Genomic DNA, 19,563 nt, shown 5'->3' with positions numbered 1-19,563 from the left:
AGTTTCTGCCTTCAGACGGCTGCAAACAGCAGCGCCGGATTTCAAACCCACCCGCCCCGAGGCCGCCCCCATTTGCGCCCCCACCCTCTCCCCGGTGCGCATGCACAAACAAAGCTCCCTGCCGCGCTGTGCCGACACAAGTGCGCATGCGCGGCCATTTAAACTTCTATACGGAGCAGTGGGGAGAAGTCCCCGTTGCTCCATATGGCCATTAAATGTTAAAATTTCGTTGCTGCGGGGCGGCACGCCACCCCTAAAATCGTGCCGCCCTAGGCCCGGGCCTTTGTGGCCTCGCCACAAATCCGGGCCTGGCAAACAGCAGACTAGGGGAGAGTGAATCTGTCCCGTTTCGCTTCTTATATGCAAAAGGTTTTTCTCACTTTCTGCAGTAATGTCAATGGGTGTTTTTTTTGTCACTTTTATATTATAAACATATTTTTCATGATTGTTCCCCTTTAATGTTTAGTATGGCGTAGAGACTAATATTCTGAGGCAATTTGCAAAATTCCTTAATTTTTTTTATTATTAATTGTTTTTTTAATTATTTCAGTTTTTATTCAGCAGCTCTCCAGTTTGAAGTTTCAGCAGCTATCTGGTTTCTAGGGTCCAAAATTTAGCTGGCGAATTGTTGGATTTGGATTTTTAGCCATTTTGACCCATAGTAAATCTAAAAAAAAAAATCACGACTTTTGTACAATTGTTGAGAATGAGCTGATCTGTATAAATCTAGCTCCCTGTTCTCTGTTCCTGCAATTGGAGTTGGGAGCAATAAGCACAGTTTCCCAGCACTGAACAAGTCTGTCCCTTTATCCCCATGTCTGATTCCTGTGCCATATAATGACGGGAAAATGCCATCATTATCTCTATATGTAAGGTACCCAGGACTGCCAACAGAAATCACAGGGCCCCTCACAACAAATTTTCTCCTCCTATGCCCCATTCCCCAATGGCCCCTGCCCCAGTGAACCCTCCCATCAGTACAAAGGACACACATACACTGGTATCCAGGGCCCCCTAAAAACACTGGTAGCCAGGGGTTAAGTTTTGCATTGATGCTAGGGCAGGGACCCCCTAAAACATTGGTAGTCCTCCCCCAGTGTCCCCATAATATGGGCCACTCTCCACTGCAGCATCCTTCAGTTCCCCTCACCATCCTCCCCAACATCCTCCAGCTCCCCTCAGCGTCCTCCCCAACATCCTTCAGTTCCCCTCAGCGTCCTCCCCAACATCTTTCAGCTCCCCTCAGAATCCTCCCCAACATCCTTCAGCTCTCCTCTGCGTCCTCCCCAACATCCTTCAGCTCCCCTCAGTGTCCTCTCCAACATCCTTCAGTTCTCCTCACCGTCCTCTGCAACATCCTTCAGTTCCCCTCAGCATCCTCCCCAACATCCTTCAGCTCTCCTCTGCGTCCTCCCCAACATCCTTCAGTTCCCCTCAGCATCCTCCCCAACATCCTTCAGCTCTCCTCTGCGTCCTCCCCAACATCCTTCAGCTCCCCTCAGTGTCCTCTCCAACATCCTTCAGTTCTCCTCACCGTCCTCTCCAACATCCTTCAGTTCCCCTCAGCATCCTCCCCAACATCCTTCAGCTCTCCTCTGCGTCCTCCCCAACATCCTTCAGCTCCCCTCAGTGTCCTCTCCAACATCCTTCAGTTCTCCTCATCGTCATCCCAACATCCTTCAGTTCCCCTCAGCATCCTCCCCAACATCCTTCAGCTCTCCTCTGCATCCTCCCCAACATCCTTCAGCTCCCCTCAGTGTCGTCTCCAACATTCTTCAGTTCTCCTCATCGTCCTCCCGAACATCCTTCAGCTCCCCTCAATGTCCTCTCCAACATCCTTCAGCTCCCCTCACCATCCTCCCAAACATCATCCAGCTCCCCCCAGCGTCTTCCACAACATCATCCAGCTCCCCTCAGCATTCTTCCCCACCCCTCCCGCTCGCCTGCCTGCTTGCTTCGTCCGGCTGCTTCATCCATGTTAAGAAAACAGCAAGATGCCTGACACAGTGCTGGGAATCAGCATTTTTATTGGTCAGTTCTCTTGCACTTACCGTATATACTCGAGTATAAGCCGAGTTTTTGAGCACCAAAAATGTGCTCAAAAAGTCACCCTCGGCTTATACTCGCGTATATGGATAAGATGTATACCCCGTGGATGTCCACGTGCAACCCCCGCCACTAGTGATGGGCGAAAAGTTTCGCCAGGCATGGATTCGCGGCGAATTTCCACGTTTCGCCATTGGCGGACTGTTTCGCGAAACGGATGAAAAATTTCGCCGCGAAAAAATTCGCCGCACGTCCAAAAATTGTCGCCGGCGTCAAAAAAGAATAGTCGCGGGCAACAAAATAATAGCCGCGGGCGACGAAACAAGAGCCGCGGGCGACGAAACAATAGCCGCGTGCAACGAAACAATAGCCGTGCGACAAAATAATAGCTGCGGGCGACGAAATAATAATTTTTTTTGTCGCACGACATTTTCGCCGTTTCACGAATTTTTCGCGTTTCGCGGATCTTTTCAAAGATTCGCGAATTTTTCGGCGAAGCGAAACCGAACAGATTCGCTCATCACTACCCGCCACCAACCCCTCCTCGCACAAACCACCTCATTGCTGTGTGCGCTGTACCACTAAAACCTCTCTTTGACGTGCGCTCCTATGGCAGATTCCGTGCGAGAATCCGCTCTGTCTGAGGATTCCAGCTGCCGGCTCGTTCGTACCCCCGCCGCCGACCCCCCCTCGTGGAAGCACGCAAGTACCGCTCAGACGCCCCACCCCCCGCTGTGCGCGATGTACCGCTACCGCTACGCTCGGTCCCCAGCAGCTTCAACCAGCCCCGCTCACAGCCTACGGTAAACACCCGCCGCTACTTCGGGGCTAAGCTGCAGCACAAGCAGCCCATTGCTGCGTTTGGCAACAGAAGCTAATTTCACAGGCATGAATGAAAGTGACTGTTGTCCTGGAGCTCTTCTGATTGGTTCCATGCTGTGAGAAACTCAGAGTAGATGGGGACCCATTGTCATGCAGACGTGAGGGTATAAAGGCAGGGCTACAGACAACTCTCTGAATTAATCTCTTTTGCTAACATAGCCTATAACATGGCTGTCAACAGTGCAACCTGCCTCAGGTGCGCTCCTATGCCACAATCCGGACACAGTGACCAAGAGGAGCGTTTGCCTCGGTAAGCTGGACCTCTTGGGTGCAAGATTTGGTAGGTAGATCCACTATCAGGGCTGTGCACCAGGAGGCTCAAGTGCCAGATGCTTCACTCCAAAGAGATTTTTGGGCCTGTCTAGTCATGGGCATCATGCACTTCTCAGCATCATGTAATTGTAATATTATTTAAGCCCACCCTAGGCTTATACTCGAGTCCATACAGTTTTCTTAGGTAAAATTAGGTACCTCGGCTTATATTCGGATCGGCTTATACTCGAGTATATACGGTAAATTTAGGTTTTTAGTCAGTATTTGGTGATTTTTCTTGCGTCTATAATTGTTTTTCAGCAACTTCTAAGAAAAAACTAGTGGGTGCAGAACCCCTTTAATGTCTTTATCCTACAATGTCAGCCTTAATGCTAGTTTTAGATCTTTGCATTTAAACTTACAATCAATATCCGAACGTTGGTGGGAAGAAAACTGAAATGTGAATGTGTATGGCCAACTTATAGGCTCCTACACGTGGGCATTTCCCTGCATTCTCCTGTGGTGGATTCTCCAGCTTTTCACTGCAGAGGAGCCCAGGGAGAAATGTGATCCATTCATTCTTATCAGTCCTTCTGACCCAGGCGCATCCAAGCACCAAACACAGGTGGGGGCATCATGTTGTATTCCTCCTGCATTCGGCACTTACATGCACCTGTGTCAGTACCAATAAAGAATGGATTAGGTTTCATCCTGTGCTCCCCCCGAGGAGGAATAATCCACTGCTGGAGAATGTGGGGCAAAACGCCCATGTGTAAGAGCCCTAATAGGGGCGTGCTGTAATTGTGCTTTAGATATGAGCAGCTTGAGCAGATTCCTGCTATTTCTTTTACCAGGCCAAGTCCCCAGCAATACAGTTATCTTGTGGAATTGGTCTTTCTTGTCAAGGAAATTAATGAGAATCCAGCCCGGTTACCCAACAAAACCCTGGGATACCATATCCATGATTCCTGTGGAAGCCCACAAAGGGCACTAATGAGCCTGTTTAAGATATTATCTGGTACCAGGGAACCTGTTCCTAATTACTCCTGTGTGCAAAAGAGAAATATTGTTGGCTTTATAGGGGATTTATACTCTGAACCAACTGTATCTGTGGCACTTATTCTGGGAGTGCTTGGATATCCCCAGGTGAGAAACGTTGGGAATTAGTACCTGGGCTGGAGGGGAGCCGACTGCTAAAACTGAAAGTATGGGGAGTATTTTAGTAGCACAAGAAAGAACAGGCTGAATAGAAAGTGCAAAAAGTTAACAATGTGAGACTCCCAAAAAAGGCAGCAGTTATTGTGGTTAAAAGTTCATTTATTAGGACACGTTTCATGCCTATAGCAGCACTTACTCATGGGCTAATGGTCACACCCCTATACAGCTCTATTTAAAGGGGTTGTGGCAGGGCCGCCATCAGAAATCACGGGGCCCCTCGCAACAAAATATTAGATATATATTAGATAATATATTAGATTTGTGCCTTAACACCACATACTTCAAATACAAGGACCAATTTTACAGGCAAAAACATGGCTGTGCAATGGGTTCACCATTGTATATGGAGGAAGTGGAAAGGAAGGCCCTACTCACATTCAATGGAACTACACCAAGTCACTGGTTCAGGTATGTAGATGACACGTGGATTAAAATCAGATCCAACAAAGTGGCGGCCTTTTCAAAACACATTAACTCAGTGGACAACAACATCAAGTTCACAAGGGAGGATGTCCATGAGAACAAACTTGCTTTTTTGGACTGTTTGATATCCATTCAAGAGGGGGGTATCTCGAAAACAGAAGTATACAGGAAACCCACTCACACTGATCAAACTAGGTGTCATTAGATCTCTACACCACAGGGCAGAAAGTGTGACAACTGATACAGAGTCCAAGGACAAGGAATGTAAATATCTCAAAGGAGCACTCAAAGCTTGTGGCTACCCAGACTGGGCCTTTGTCAAAACAACAGCAACTAAGCCCAACAGGAACACCAAAAGGAATAACCATCCTGAGGCAGAGAGAAGGCACAATATAGTCATCCCATATGTAGCAGGAGTGTCGGAGAAACTCAGGAGAATTTTCAACAAACACCACATCCCTGTGTTTTTCAAACCTAGCAACACACTGAGACAAAAACTTGTACCCCCAAAGGATCCAACACCAAAGGAAAAACAAAGCAATGTTGTATACGCAGCCCAGTGTAGTGAGGAGTGCACAGACCTTTACATTGGGGAGACAAAGCAACTGCTCTCCAAGTGAATGGCTCAGCATAGGGGGGGGAACTCTGCAGGCCAGGACTCTGCTGTATTTCTACGCCTAAAAGACAAGGGACACTCCTTTGAAAATAGCAACGTCCAAATTTTGGACAAAGAAGACCGCTGGTTTGAAAGAGGTGTAAAAGAGGCCATTCATGTCAAAGTGGAGAAACCATCCCTAAACAGAGGCCGGGGACTTCGACACCATCTGTCTGCTACATACAATGCTGTTCTAACATCTGTACCCCGACAGTTTCAGAACTCTTCACACATCCATTCATGCAACTCTAACAAGTAACACCTGTTTGAAGAGTTGCATGATACTTTGGTAATCCTTTCAAAGTAACTCCACAGCATTCACACCTCTGTGAGTTTCAGATGTCACCTTTCTTAAGAGTTACAATGTGCCATTGTGATTGGATTAGTGGAAGAGTTACATAGTGCCATTGTGATTGGATTAGTGGAAGAGTATATATGCTGAGGACTTCCCATACCAGTCAGTTGAACTGAAGAAGCTGCTCGGATGAGTAGTGAAACATCTTAAATGATTACCAAACAAGTCCAGTTGCTTTAAATTTATTTATACTAGATATAGGTGGGCAATTAGTGGGCCATAATGCATGGAAGGTTTCCCCTAAAATTAAGGAATAGTCACAGCCTGTATCTACCTCCATTCTACATTTAGATCTTTGTAGTATTACATCAGTGTATTTCTTTTTGCCCATTGGCTGATTTCCAACACTATTTATAATTTCAGAGACATTTTTACTATATGGGTTGCATTCCCAGATAGATTTGCTCTGGATTTCTTGGGTCTCTGTAGATTATCAGCTGGGCTGCAGACTCTCTGTATGTGGTCACGACACTTACATTTGTGACACACAGCATTTTGGAAATGACATTTGCTACGCAGGTGACCTCCCCCACAACTATGGCACAGTATTTTTGCTGGGTCTGATACTTGTGCTAATGCAGGCTGTAGTTTAACATCAGGCTTGTTATACACTTGATGCAGCTCTGGTTAAATAACTGAACTGGGTGAGGCCTGTATTTCCTTGGAATGCACAGATGCAGCCTCATAAGCAAGTGCTTCCTCCTGGGCCAAAGTGAAGGTTAGGTTGTGCTTTGCTAGCAGCCTTCTTTGCACTGCTGCATCCCTGACCCCACACACAAGACGGTCCCTTAGCAAGGATTCCAAGCTGCTGCCAAAATTACAACTTTCTGCCAATCTGTGCAGCTCTGCTATATAGGCAGCAATACTCCAGCTGCTGGCTGCGTCCGTTAAAGTGGAACCTCTTAACAGTCTCAGATATGGTGGGTGCAAAATGATTTTTAAGCTGTTTAATAATTTCCTCAAATGAGCAGTCACTGGGTTTAGTGGGGGACCATAGGTGGAGGGTGACTTTTTTGTTTGGGGAGGTTAAAGATGGGCCATACATAGACTGAGCTAAAGCTAATGTTAGAAAAAATTAACCTCCCAATTACCTCATGCAGTTCCCACTGACTTCCAAGGATTCTGTGCAAAAATGCAGGTGGGGGGGCTTTTTTCCACCATAAAATGCTTAGGATGTAAAAGCATTCATACGAGCACTTCTGTGAGGGGTTCTTCGTCCATTTGTGTTTGTGATCAGTTAGCTTAAAGAGGTAGTTCACCTTTAAATTCACTTTTAATATAATGTAGACTGATATTCTGAGACAAATTTGCAATTGGTCCTATTTTATTATTTATCTGTTTGTTAGTGTCTTATTTACCCTAGCAACCAGATAGTGGTTTAAACAAGAGATAGGAATATGAATAGTTAAGGGACCTACATGGAAGAATAAGTAATAAAAAAATGACAATAATAATAACATTATAGCCTTGCGGAGCAATACTTTTTGGCCCCCGTTTGAAAGCTGGAAAGAGGCAGAAGAGAAAAGCAAATTATTCAAGACCTATAAAAAAATTAATTAGGAAGAGCAATTGCAAAGTTGCTAAGAATAAGCCATTCCATAACATACTAAAAGTTAATTTAAAAGTGAACCACCCTTTTAGATGTGTTTACGTTAGTTTTATAGAGAGAGAGGCAGTGGGTACTGACACCTCAGGCACATTATATACAGTGAGATACAGTCTGTTTTTACAAAACCAGCACATTATTTACAGTGAGATGCAGTCTATATTTACAAAACCAGCACATTATATACATTGAGACACAGTGGGTACTGACATCCCAGGCACATTATATACAGTGAGACGCAATCTGTATTGACTGACGGATTGAGGTTTTTTTGTTTTGTTTTTGTTTTTTTTAAACCCAAGTAGGTTTGGGGAGGCTCAGCCTCTAGCCTTATTAAAAATCTGCCTATGTGAGGGACACCAGAGAGCGCACAATCTCATAAGTCTTTGAGCCTATGACACTCAGCAGGACTGCACGTCTCTGCACAGGGTTTGTCACATTATTTGCTCCTAGAAAGAAATGCAATCTCTCTGCATAGGAATCCCAGGAGGAAGGCCTGGCAATGTCTTCCATGTGGCCCAGGGACCCCATTATGGAACACTAAAGTCTCAAGGTTTTTCTTTACTCACAGACTTGTACATTTTTTAATGCATTAATCCCATCCTCGTCGCCAGTGTTATGTTCTGAACTCAGTATTATAAAAGAGATTCCCAGCAGCTGGTAGTGGAACATGTCTGAACTGCCAACAGTTGGGAGGAAGGAAAGGATAGACAGGCAATACTAGGGGAAACAATTATTAGCAGAACTGGATGACACATATCAGATTTTATATGTAACAGCGCCATCTAGTGATCATACATTAACAGTCAATACACAACAGAGAGGTTAAAGGAAAATTCCCACCCGTACCTTTTCTTGCTGTCAGAGAGTCAGACTGCCAGCAGGAATACAGGAGTGGGGTAGGCAGGTCAGTCACTTACTGATGAGGGGAAGAAGGCAAATAACAAAGGATGAATTTTGATGGATGTGGAAAGAAACTTACTGTGCTCTGGGCAAAGAGACAGTGTCACCTTCTTTCCTTATTTACAGATCAGTTACGGGGCTACAGACCCTTCCCTCAGTGACAGAGTCGCCTTTCCATACATTTATCGGACAGTACAAAGTGATGAGGAGGAATATATTGCTTTGTGCAAATTACTCAAATATTTTGGCTGGAACTGGATTGGGATTATTCAGTTTGACGATTACATTGGATACCAAAATCATCAACTGCTGGTAAAATATCTCTCTAGAGAAGGCATCTGTGTTGCATTTACAATAAAATTAGCAAGAACTCCTAAAGCGAATGCACCAAAACAGACACTTATTATGAAATCTTCAACCGATATAATTATTATTTGTGGAGATGGGGGTACACTCAGTTCTGAAGGATTATATCATGTCCGTCGCTCATTAAGTAAAAAGACCTGTATCTTTTTATCTAAATGGTTAAATCATTTGGAAAGTTCAGAAGGTGTTTTTTTGGATTATTGTGGTGGGAGTTTGCTGTTTGCGCAGAAAGGAATAAGAGACCAATTGGACCCCAGATTCATAGAGTTCTCAGATAGTTTCCACCCATCAAAATACCCAGAAGACAATTTACTTGAAGATATCTGGTTGTGGAAATTTTCCTGTTTGTCAAAAGATGAAGATAAAAATGAATACCTTGAATCTGTCTCTTATTCTCTTTATAATTGCTCCTCCGGAGAGGAAAAACTTACAGCTCTTCCCAATTATCTGAATCTCTATCACTCTCCCAGCCTGATGTATGCAGTGGAAATGATGTCTCTGGCACTGACCCATATGCACAACTCCCTTCCCAAGCAATCTTTCCAGAATAACAAAATGTATAAATTCCAGGTAAACTGCACTGTTTTTATATGTAGATGTTATGGGTATGGGACCTGTTATCCAGAATGGTCGGGACCTGGGGATCTTTCTATAATTTTGATCACCGTGTCTTAAGGCTACTAAAAAATGGGAACCTGTAACCCAGACATAAAAATCTGTATAATAAAAGGCCTTTCAAAATTAAACATATACTCAAATTCATTTTTTTATTAAATCATCCAAACCTGATATAAATGCATTTAAATATATGTGGCATAGAGGCGGGGCAGGGAATTTATGATTGACAGATCGGATTTTTAATTACAATTACTAAATATCACCCAGATGGCAAATGCATACAATTTTGGGGGGGAAAAAATCTTAGACTTAATAACAGGGTACACAATATGGCGCCTCGCTGTGACTGTAAATTCCAACTCTGAAGGAAAGGAAATTCAATAATTTATATATTGTAAATAAAGTTTTTTTTATGGTCTACTAACATGATACAAACGGATTTGAAATTATTTATTAGGGTGGCAGGTCCCCTTTTATAAAACCCAATAGGATTATTTTGCCTCCAATAAAGATTTATTATATCCTAATTGGGATCAAGTACAGGTACTGTTTTATTATTACAGAGAAAAGGGAATCATTTAACCATTAAATAAACCCAATAGGACTGTTCTGCCCCCAATAAAGGGTAATTATATCTTAGTTGGGATCAAGTACAGGTACTGCTTTATTATTACAGAGAAAAGGGAATCATTTAACCATTAAATAAACCCAATAGGGCTGTTCTGCCCCCAATAAGGGGTAATTATATCTTAGTTGGGATCAAGTACAGGTACTGTTTTATTATTACAGAGAAAAGGGAATCATTTAACCATTAAATAAACCCAATAGGGCTGTTCTGCCCCCAATAAGGGGTAATTATATCTTAGTTGGGATCAAGTACAGGTACTGTTTTATTATTACAGAGAAAAGGGAATCATTTAACCATTAAATAAACCCAATAGGGCTGTTCTGCCCCCAATAAGGGGTCATTATATCTTAGTTGGGATCAAGTACAGGTACTGTTTTATTATTACAGAGAAAAGGGAATCATTTAACCATAGGGCTGTTCTGCCCCAATAAGGGGTAATTATATCTTAGTTGGGATCAAGTACAGGTAATGTTTTATTATTACAGAGGAAAGGGAATCATTTCACCATTAAATAAACCCAATAGGGCTGTCTGCCCCAATAAGGAGTAATTATATCTTAGTTGGGATCAAGTACAGGTACTGTTTTATTATTACAGAGAAAAGGGAATCATTTAACCATTAAATAAACCCAATAGGGCTGTTCTGCCCCCAATAAGGGGTAATTATATCTTAGTTGGGATCAAGTACAGGTACTGTTTTATTATTACAGAGAAAAGAGAATCATTTAACCATTAAATAAACCCAATAGGGCTGTTCTGCCCCCAATAAGGGGTAATTATATCTTAGTTGGGATCAAGTACAGGTACTGTTTTATTATTACAGAGAAAAGGGAATCATTTAACCATTAAATAAACCCAATAGGGCTGTTCTGCCCCCAATAAGGGGTAATTATATCTTAGTTGGGATCAAGTACAGGTAATGTTTTATTATTACAGAGGAAAGGGAATAATTTAACCATTAAATAAACCCAATAGGACTGTCTGCCCCAATAAGGAGTAATTATATCTTAGTTGGGATCAAGTACAGGTACTGTTTTATTATTACAGAGAAAAGGGAATCATTTAACCATGAAATAAACCCAATAGGGCTGTTCTGCCCCAATAAGGGGTAATTATATCTTAGTTGGGATCAAGTACAGGTACTGTTTTATTATTACAGAGAAAAGGGAATCATTTAACCATGAAATAAACCCAATAGGGCTGTTCTGCCCCAATAAGGGGTAATTATATCTTAGTTGGGATCAAGTACAGGTACTGTTTTATTATTACAGCGAAAAGGGAATCATTTAACCATTAAATAAACCCAACAGGACTATTCTGCCCCAATAAGGGGTAATTATATCTTAGTTGGGATCAAGTACAGGTACTGTTTTACTATTGTAGATAAAAAGAATATCATTTTTAAAAATTAGAATTATTTGATTATAATGGAGTCTATGAGAGTTTTCTGGATGACAGGTTTCCAGATGGGTCCTGTTCTAGTAAATGGTTATCCCTGCATCATGGGCCAGCTTTTACTTGCATAGTTTTATCTGGCAACTTTTCACTGTTATTTTATTAAATAAAACCCCAGTATTCTGGGTTTCAGACAATATTCAGGCGGCTATTTGAGTTTGCATTTTTTCCCTAAAATTGAGATATTTTCTTAGTGCAAACAGCATAAAAACAATATTTAAAAATGGTAAAGCTGCCTACAGAATGCAATAAAATGAACATTTATAAAAGCCATGTTGGCAAATACAAGGCTGAATGAGTTATATGGAAATGTAATCCAAGTAGACTATACTGCACAATAAATAGACACAAGAGTAAGAGTATAAAAAATGTGTAAAAGATCACGTTAAACTAAAAAACTTAACCCTTTAAGTGCCAGCCGAATTCGTCATTTCAGTTCCCCCCAGTGCCAGACGTTTTGTAAACATTCTGTGCTCTCTCAATATAGGGGCTTTTACTGGGGGCAGGGTTAAGTTTAGGTAGGCAAACTATATATTGTTTTTTTCAGGAGAATCTGAGCTTTCCAAATCTACCTGAGTTTTTGTGTATTTCCACTTCTGGAACAAGATATAGAGCTTGAAATACAAAAAAAAAAAAATGCTATTTTTCATGATATAAGGATTTCTACCAGAAACATATTTTATTTTATGGACAAAAATTCAACTGATTTGGAAAGCCTCATGTCTCCCGAACGTGCCAATACCTGATATGTATAGTTTTATTGAGATTTCTGACTTCTATAGATCAAAAACTCCCAGCAGTAAATTACTAAATTTTCAAAGCATTACAGCAGAATACGGCATACTTTATATTCCAAAGCCAAAAATACTGGAACATTAGGTTTACCCCAGGAAACCATACATTTTTGAAAACTACACATTCTGACGAATCCGAAATGGGTAACTATGTCTTCCAACTCCTAAGTACCAAACGGCAATGCTTTACTGAATTTAGCATTTTCTATAAAAAATTATGAAAATTCTAAAAAATCACCTCAAATCTTCCACTTTCAAGCACCTTATCTCCCACATAACATTAGGTACCAAGAAAACACACCCTAAATATGAAAGCCAGGGGTCCACTGAACGGTTTGATGCCCATTGTGCATAGGATCACCGATGTATCTGGAATTTAGAAACCCCAAAAGGAAGTTAGTACATACAAACTGCCCAGGAGATCTCTTTTGCTACTGAAAATTCAACACATTTACTGCATTTTCTGTGGGGTAAAAACACAAAAAAATACATTGACCCCCCAAAACCATATATTTTTGGAAAGTACACATTCGGACGAATTCAAAATTGGTACCCATGTCTTTCTACTCCAAACTACAGAGTTGCAGTGCTTTCCCAAACTTGCTAGTTTTGGTGAAATACCTGAAAATCACATCAAATCTTCCACTTTCAAGCACCATATCTCCCACATAACATTAGGTACCAAGAAAACACACCCTAAATATGAAAGCCAAGGGTCAGCTGAACAGTTTGATGCCCATTGTGCAAAGGATCAGCACTGTATCTGGCATTTAGAGACCCCATAAGGACATTAGTGCATAGAGATTGCCCCAGAGGTCTCTTTAGCTACTGAAAATTCAACACGTTTACTGCATTTTCTGTGGGGTAAAAACACAAAAAAATACATTGATCCCCCAAAACCATATATTTTTGGAAAGTACACATTCGGGCGAATTCAAAATTGGTACCCATGTCTTTCTACTCCAAACTACAGAGTCGCAGTGCTTTCCCAAAATTGCTAGTTTTGGTGAAATACCTTAAAATCACATCAAATCTTCCACTTTCAAGCACCTTATCTCCCACATAACATTAGGTACCAAGAAAACACACCCTAAATATGAAAGCCAAGGGTCGGCTGAACAGTTTGATGCCCATTGTGCATAGGATCAGCACTGTATCTGGCATTTAGAGACCCCAAAAGGAAGTTAGTGCATACAAAGTGTATACACTGCAATATAAGCTACCGGCATGTGCATTATGCGGCATAAGACCCCCTAACAGTACAGAGACCGTAGAAAACCATATATTTTCTGAAAGTACACATTCTGACAAAACAAAAATGGGTAAATACATCTTTCTACTGCAAACTACCAAACTACAAAGCTATGCTAAACAGAACGGTTTTTATGACATTTCTGAAAATCGTCACAAAGCTTGCATTTTACCCCATTATGTACCCCCACATTTTGTACCGTATCAACATAAAACATTCTAAATTTGAACCCCAGGGGTCTACTGAACAGTTTGATGCCCTATATGCATAGATTTACCAAGTTATGTGGGGTACAGGGGCACCCAAGTAAAAATAGTGCATATGAATTTTCACATAAGACGCTCCGGCTCATGCAGTTCTTGCACCCGGTATGTGTATTTTGCAGCATAAGACCCCCTAACATTACAGAGACCCTAGAAAACCATATATTTTCCAAAAGTACACATTCTGACAAAACAAAAATGGGTAAATACATCTTTCTACTGCAAACTACCAAACTACAAAGCTATGCTAAACAGAACGGTTTTTATGACATTTCTGAAAATTGTCACAAAGCTTGCATTTTACCCCATTATGTGCCCCCACATTTTGTACCGTATCAACATAAAACATTCTAAATATGAACGCCAGGGGTCTACTGAACAGTTTGATGCCCTATATGCATAGGTTTACGATACTATGTGGGGTACAGGGGCACCAAAGTAAAAATAGTGCATATGAATTTTTACATAAGACGCTCCGGCTCATGCAGTTTTTGCACCCGGTATGTGTATTTTGCAGCATAAGACCCCGTAACAGTACAGAGACCCTAGAAAACCATATATTTTCCGAAAGTACACATTCTGACAAAACAAAAATGGGTCAATACATCTTTCTACTGCAAACTACCAAACTACAAAGCTATGCTAAACAGAAAGGTTTTTATGACATTTCTGAAAATTGTCACAAAGCTTGCATTTTACCCCATTATTTACCCCCACATTTTGTACCGTATCAACATAAAACATTCTAAATATGAACCCCAGGGGTCTACTAAACAGTTTGATGCCCTATATGCATAGATTTACCAAACTATGTGGGGTACAGGGGCACCCAAGTAAAAATAGTGCATTTGAATTTTCACATAAGATGCTTCGGCTCATGCAGTTTTTGCACCCGGTATGTGTATTATGTGCCATACGACCCCCTAACAGTAAAGAGACCCTAGAAAACCATATATTTTCCGAAAGTACACATTCTGACAAAACAAAAATGGGTAAATAAAACTTTCTGCTGCAAACTACCAAACTACAAAGCTATGCTAAACAGAACTGTTTTTGTGACATTTCTGAAAATCGTCACAAAGCTTGCATGTTGCCCCATTATGTACCCCACATTTAGTAACGTACCAACATAAAACACTCTAAGTATGAACGCCACTAGTCTACTGAACAGTTTGATGCCCAATATGAATAGATTTACCAAACTATGTGGGGTACAGTGGATGCCAAATTAAAATACAGCAGACAAAATGTCCATGTGCAAAGACAAGTAACAAAGAACAATGTAAAAAGCAATAAAATTGATAAAGATAAAAAAAAATCACTAAAATCATTTTTTTTTTGCCTAATAATATCTGCAGGCAGAATAACAGTTTGAGTATTTTGGCTTGGGCAAATAAGTTTTACAGACAAAGTCAAGCGAACAACAACTATGCATAACTGAAAATGCTATAAAATGGCTAAACATGCAGTAAAATACCCAAAAATCCACCAAAATCATAGAAAATGTAGTAGAAACACCAAAATAATACACAAAAGGTATTGCGCAGTGCGGTTAGCGAATACACTATCCGCAATGGTAATAAAACATTTTTTTCAGGCAAGAATAAAAACGATGCGATTAGAAAAAAAAAAAATTACAAAATTACATAAGTGTGTAAGTGTGTGTACATGTGTGTAAAATGTGTTTTGTGTGCATGTGTGCGAGTGTACAAGCAAGTGTGAGTTTTCTCTAAGTGCTGTAAGTGATGAATGTTTGAAAACCTCCCAAAAATGCATGTGTGTGTGTGTAAGTGTGAGTATAAGTGTGTATTAGTGTAATAAATGTGTGATTGTGTGTTTGTGTGTGTATTTGCCACTTACTTGGGGTCTAGAAGATCAGGATCTGCAGGAGAAACTCGATCTGGCACAGCAGCATCAGCTCATGTGAGGGGGTGGGGCAGGAAGCAGGGGGGCCAGAGGGGGAAGCTGCAGAACAGAGAGGAGCTGCACAGAAAACCACGTGGATGGCAGGTGAGTTGTATGTGGCCCCTGGGCAATCGCTACCCAGGGGCCACTCGTTCCCCACCTCTGACTATTGTCTGGAGGCTGGGGAACGAGTGGGGAGTGAAGGAACGGCTTGAAAAGCCGTTCCTCCGCTCCCAAAACCGGAAGTGCAGCAGGACGTAGAATCTAGATTCTGTGGCACTTTGGTCCTTTGATACACAGGACGTAGATTCTACGTCCTGTGGCACTAAAAAGGTTAAATCTTAACATTAAGATATGCTGTTTACCCAGAAAATGGAACACTACTCACAGTCTCATGTGTCCAGATTCCCCATCCCTTTCTGTCTGTACTGCTCCCCTGTTGGTGCATGAACCATTGTGGTTTCTTCTAGGATAGAAAACTACATAGGCCTCATAATACAGTGCCCACATCAGTGATAAGGTGTTTGGCAATAATAATGTATGTTGCACTTTATAGTTACATCACCATCTGAAAAACATCTCATACACAAGGAATGGAAGCCCTGCGTTATCTTTTAATGAAAAAGGAGAGTTTGTTAATCAATATGAGATTGTGACTGAACAGTTTGATCCAAGTGGCAACTGGTCTTGGAACATTGTTGGAAATTATGTACCCTGGGCTCTTCCAGAGCAAAGATTAACATTATCACCAGAAAAAATAATATGGGAAACCCCAAGGAATAAGGTCAGAAACCACTTCTTCCATCTGCCCCCCAATCTGAATTCAGAAACACCAAACAAATGTTCTGTTTTTCAAAGTCTTTCCTTCTCAATAAATAAACTTTCAACTCTTTTTTAAAATCATATATGAAATAATTTGTCACTGAACATATAACATAAAACATTATCATCATCATTAATTTACACAGCTCTTTATATTCATTTATTTTAAAAAAACTGTAATTTAATTAAAAAAAAGGCTTATGAAATAAAAATTGGATAGAGGGGCTACATACACATAAGGTTGTTAAAAATAATAACTGAATTTTTAGTAGGACATATCAGGGAGAGATGCAAAGAAGCTCTGAAAACTGGGGGGTACCCAGACTGGGCTTTTATCAAAATTAAATCCAAGTCACACAAGAAGACCCACCCAACACACAGAGGGGAGGAACATAGCAGGCAAAGCTACATAGTCACCCCATATGGTGCTGGAACAACAGAAAACATGGGAAATTTTTCGACAAACATTGCATTCCTGTGTTTTTCAAACCCAGTAACACTCTGAGACAGAAGTTAAGGTTTCAATTAAAAATAAAGCAGGCAGCAGGAAATAATCCCACAGCATAACTTTACCTCATCATTAGAAATCACAAGAAATAACTTTATTTAAACAAATTACTTTAATTCCCAATAAGTCAAGACTCTATATCACCTTCTCTGATGCACATATTAACACCTTCAATCTCCTCCTCATCCGGCCAAGAAGCAAGGAAATCCTGTATTTCCTCATCCGACTTGTGCTTCCAGAACTAATGCAGTCTCTGCCCACTGGTATCACAGGACTTGCAATCCCCCGCTGAGTGACCATAAGCATGGCACTTTTGACAAAAAGCTGGCATTCCATTAAAATGACTATCAAGGCTGACATTCCCCAAACATCTCACCGGAGGAAACATTCTTTTTTTTTTAAATTAGCTTTGAACTTGGATGTACAGGTCCCAAGCTCGTTGAGAATCTTTCCTGCAAATACCAATTTTTACAAAAATTCCCAAGGGCAAGCTCAATCTCCCTTAGAGGTACCAAGGGAAAAAAGGACCACTAATCCTGTCTCTTCCAGAAAATGCAAAAAAAGTCTTTAGCCAGCCAAACAAACATCCTCCTTGTTGTCAGAATCTGCAAGAAACTGGAGAAAACACCCTCACCAATGATGGTGACATTAACCACCCCACACCTAGGGTAGTCCTGGATTGCCAATATTTCCTCCTTCCTCACTCAGCTGAATTCACCCATGATGATGTTTACCAGGCACCCAGTGACTCAGGCACTCACTTGGTCTGAGCCAAAAGGCCGAGACAGAAGTTAAGGTTTCAACTCAGTAATGAAGTGACAATGCAGGATAAACCCACAATCACAACACAACATCATTAGAAACCAAACTTTTATTTTTCAATAAAAGGAAATTTTAATTCATATCAAACAAAACACAATTTAATTAAACTTCTTAATAAACTCCAGAATTTTCTTTCTCACCTCTTTTTCAGAAAATCTAGCAAAGTCCACTCTCTTTCAAAAAGCTTTCTTATCCTCTTCAGGCCAAGTCTCAAAAAAACAGTTCAACTCCTCGTTAGACCTCTGCTTCCAGAAATCAAACATGACTTCACCTCTCGTAAGTGACCTTGACTCACCAGCTGAACATCCCGACTGTTGGACGATCAACAGCAATTTTCTCAATCTTTTTTTCTGCTCATTGGAAAAGGCTCATCAAAAACAACTGCAACTTCATCATGAAGAGCCACAGAAGGAACTTGGACAATATCTTCTTCAGAAGAATCACCCACCTTCTTTCTCTGAGGACAAATTACATAAAGATGGCCAACCTCTAAGCAGAAGTTTCAACACTTAAGCTGAGAACAATCCTTAGCAAGATGAGAACGATCACCACAGATCTGACCTGATTTGCAGACATCAGCACCATGACCATAGGTCCAACATTTTCTGCATAACACCGGCATTCCATTGAAATAGACATCCAGGTTTACATTCCTAAGTCGAAACCTAGCAGGAGAAAGCCGACCTTTCTCAAAAATCACTTTGAACCTGTACTTGGATGTCCAAATAACAAGTTCGTTTAAAACATGCCCAGCAAAAGAGACTTGTAATATCTCCATAAAACTGCCTCAATTTCTCCAAGATGCACAAAAGGCAAATAAGACTTTATTATTAAAATCACCTCCTCATTAAAATAATCTTGAACCCCCCTAAAGGCACATCATCAGGACTCTGCTGCCAAATCTTCAGGAAACTTGAGAAGATCACATCACAGTCAAAGGTCAAAGAATTGAATCAACAACATGAGGCAGCCACTTGTCCACACTCTGATCTTCTACTATAGTAATAATCCAGATGGAATTTTTCACCCGGGTATCATCTGCATCCATGTAGTAGCATTCCCAGCAAGGACTTCACTGGAGTGAGGTGTCCGCCTTCCATTGCCTGCAGAATGGCCTCCCACCAAAAGCAGCAATGGGCTTAAGGTAGTTCTTTCACAACTACCGATGCCCAAAGTCTGAGTTATGTCTCAGTGCACCTAGTGACTAAGATACTTGATCTTAGCCAAAAGGGAGAGACAGAAATTGGTGCACCTAAAGAGCCTACACCAAAGCACATGAAAAGTAATATGGTCTATGCTATCCAGTGTAGTGAAGAGTGCTCAGACTTATACATTGGGGAGACCAAACAACCTCTCTGTGAGAGAATTGCCTGATATAGAAGGGCCAACTACTCAGGACAAAACCCTGCAGTCTATTTAAATCTCAAGGAAAAGGGACACTCTTTTGAGGACAGTAACATTCTTATTTTGGACTGAGAAGACAGATGGTTTGAAAGAGGTGTGAATTTTGTATTGCCATGCCGCAATAAAGTCTGTCATTCTAGCTGAGAATTAATGTGTGTAGGTAAAAGTGAAGATGGGCACACAACTGCAACGTAAATGCATAAAAATGAGCATCATGAACCTTGAAATGTATTAATACCTATAAATGCTAAGGATTTATCCTCATATGATGTACCAGAGGTATAAGTAGATGAAAGCAGGGCAAGGTACAAAATTTGCACCTAGGGTCCCACCAGCCTGTCCCTACTACTCAGAACAGCAGCTGCATGCACACTTCTACCTGCAACC

The sequence above is a fragment of the Xenopus tropicalis genome, chromosome 1, assembly GCF_000004195.4.
Source record: "Xenopus tropicalis strain Nigerian chromosome 1, UCB_Xtro_10.0, whole genome shotgun sequence".
In the NCBI taxonomy this organism is placed as follows: Eukaryota; Metazoa; Chordata; class Amphibia; order Anura; family Pipidae; genus Xenopus; species Xenopus tropicalis.
The sequence above is the reverse complement of the archived record's forward strand: the minus strand, read 5'-3'. Positions refer to the sequence as shown.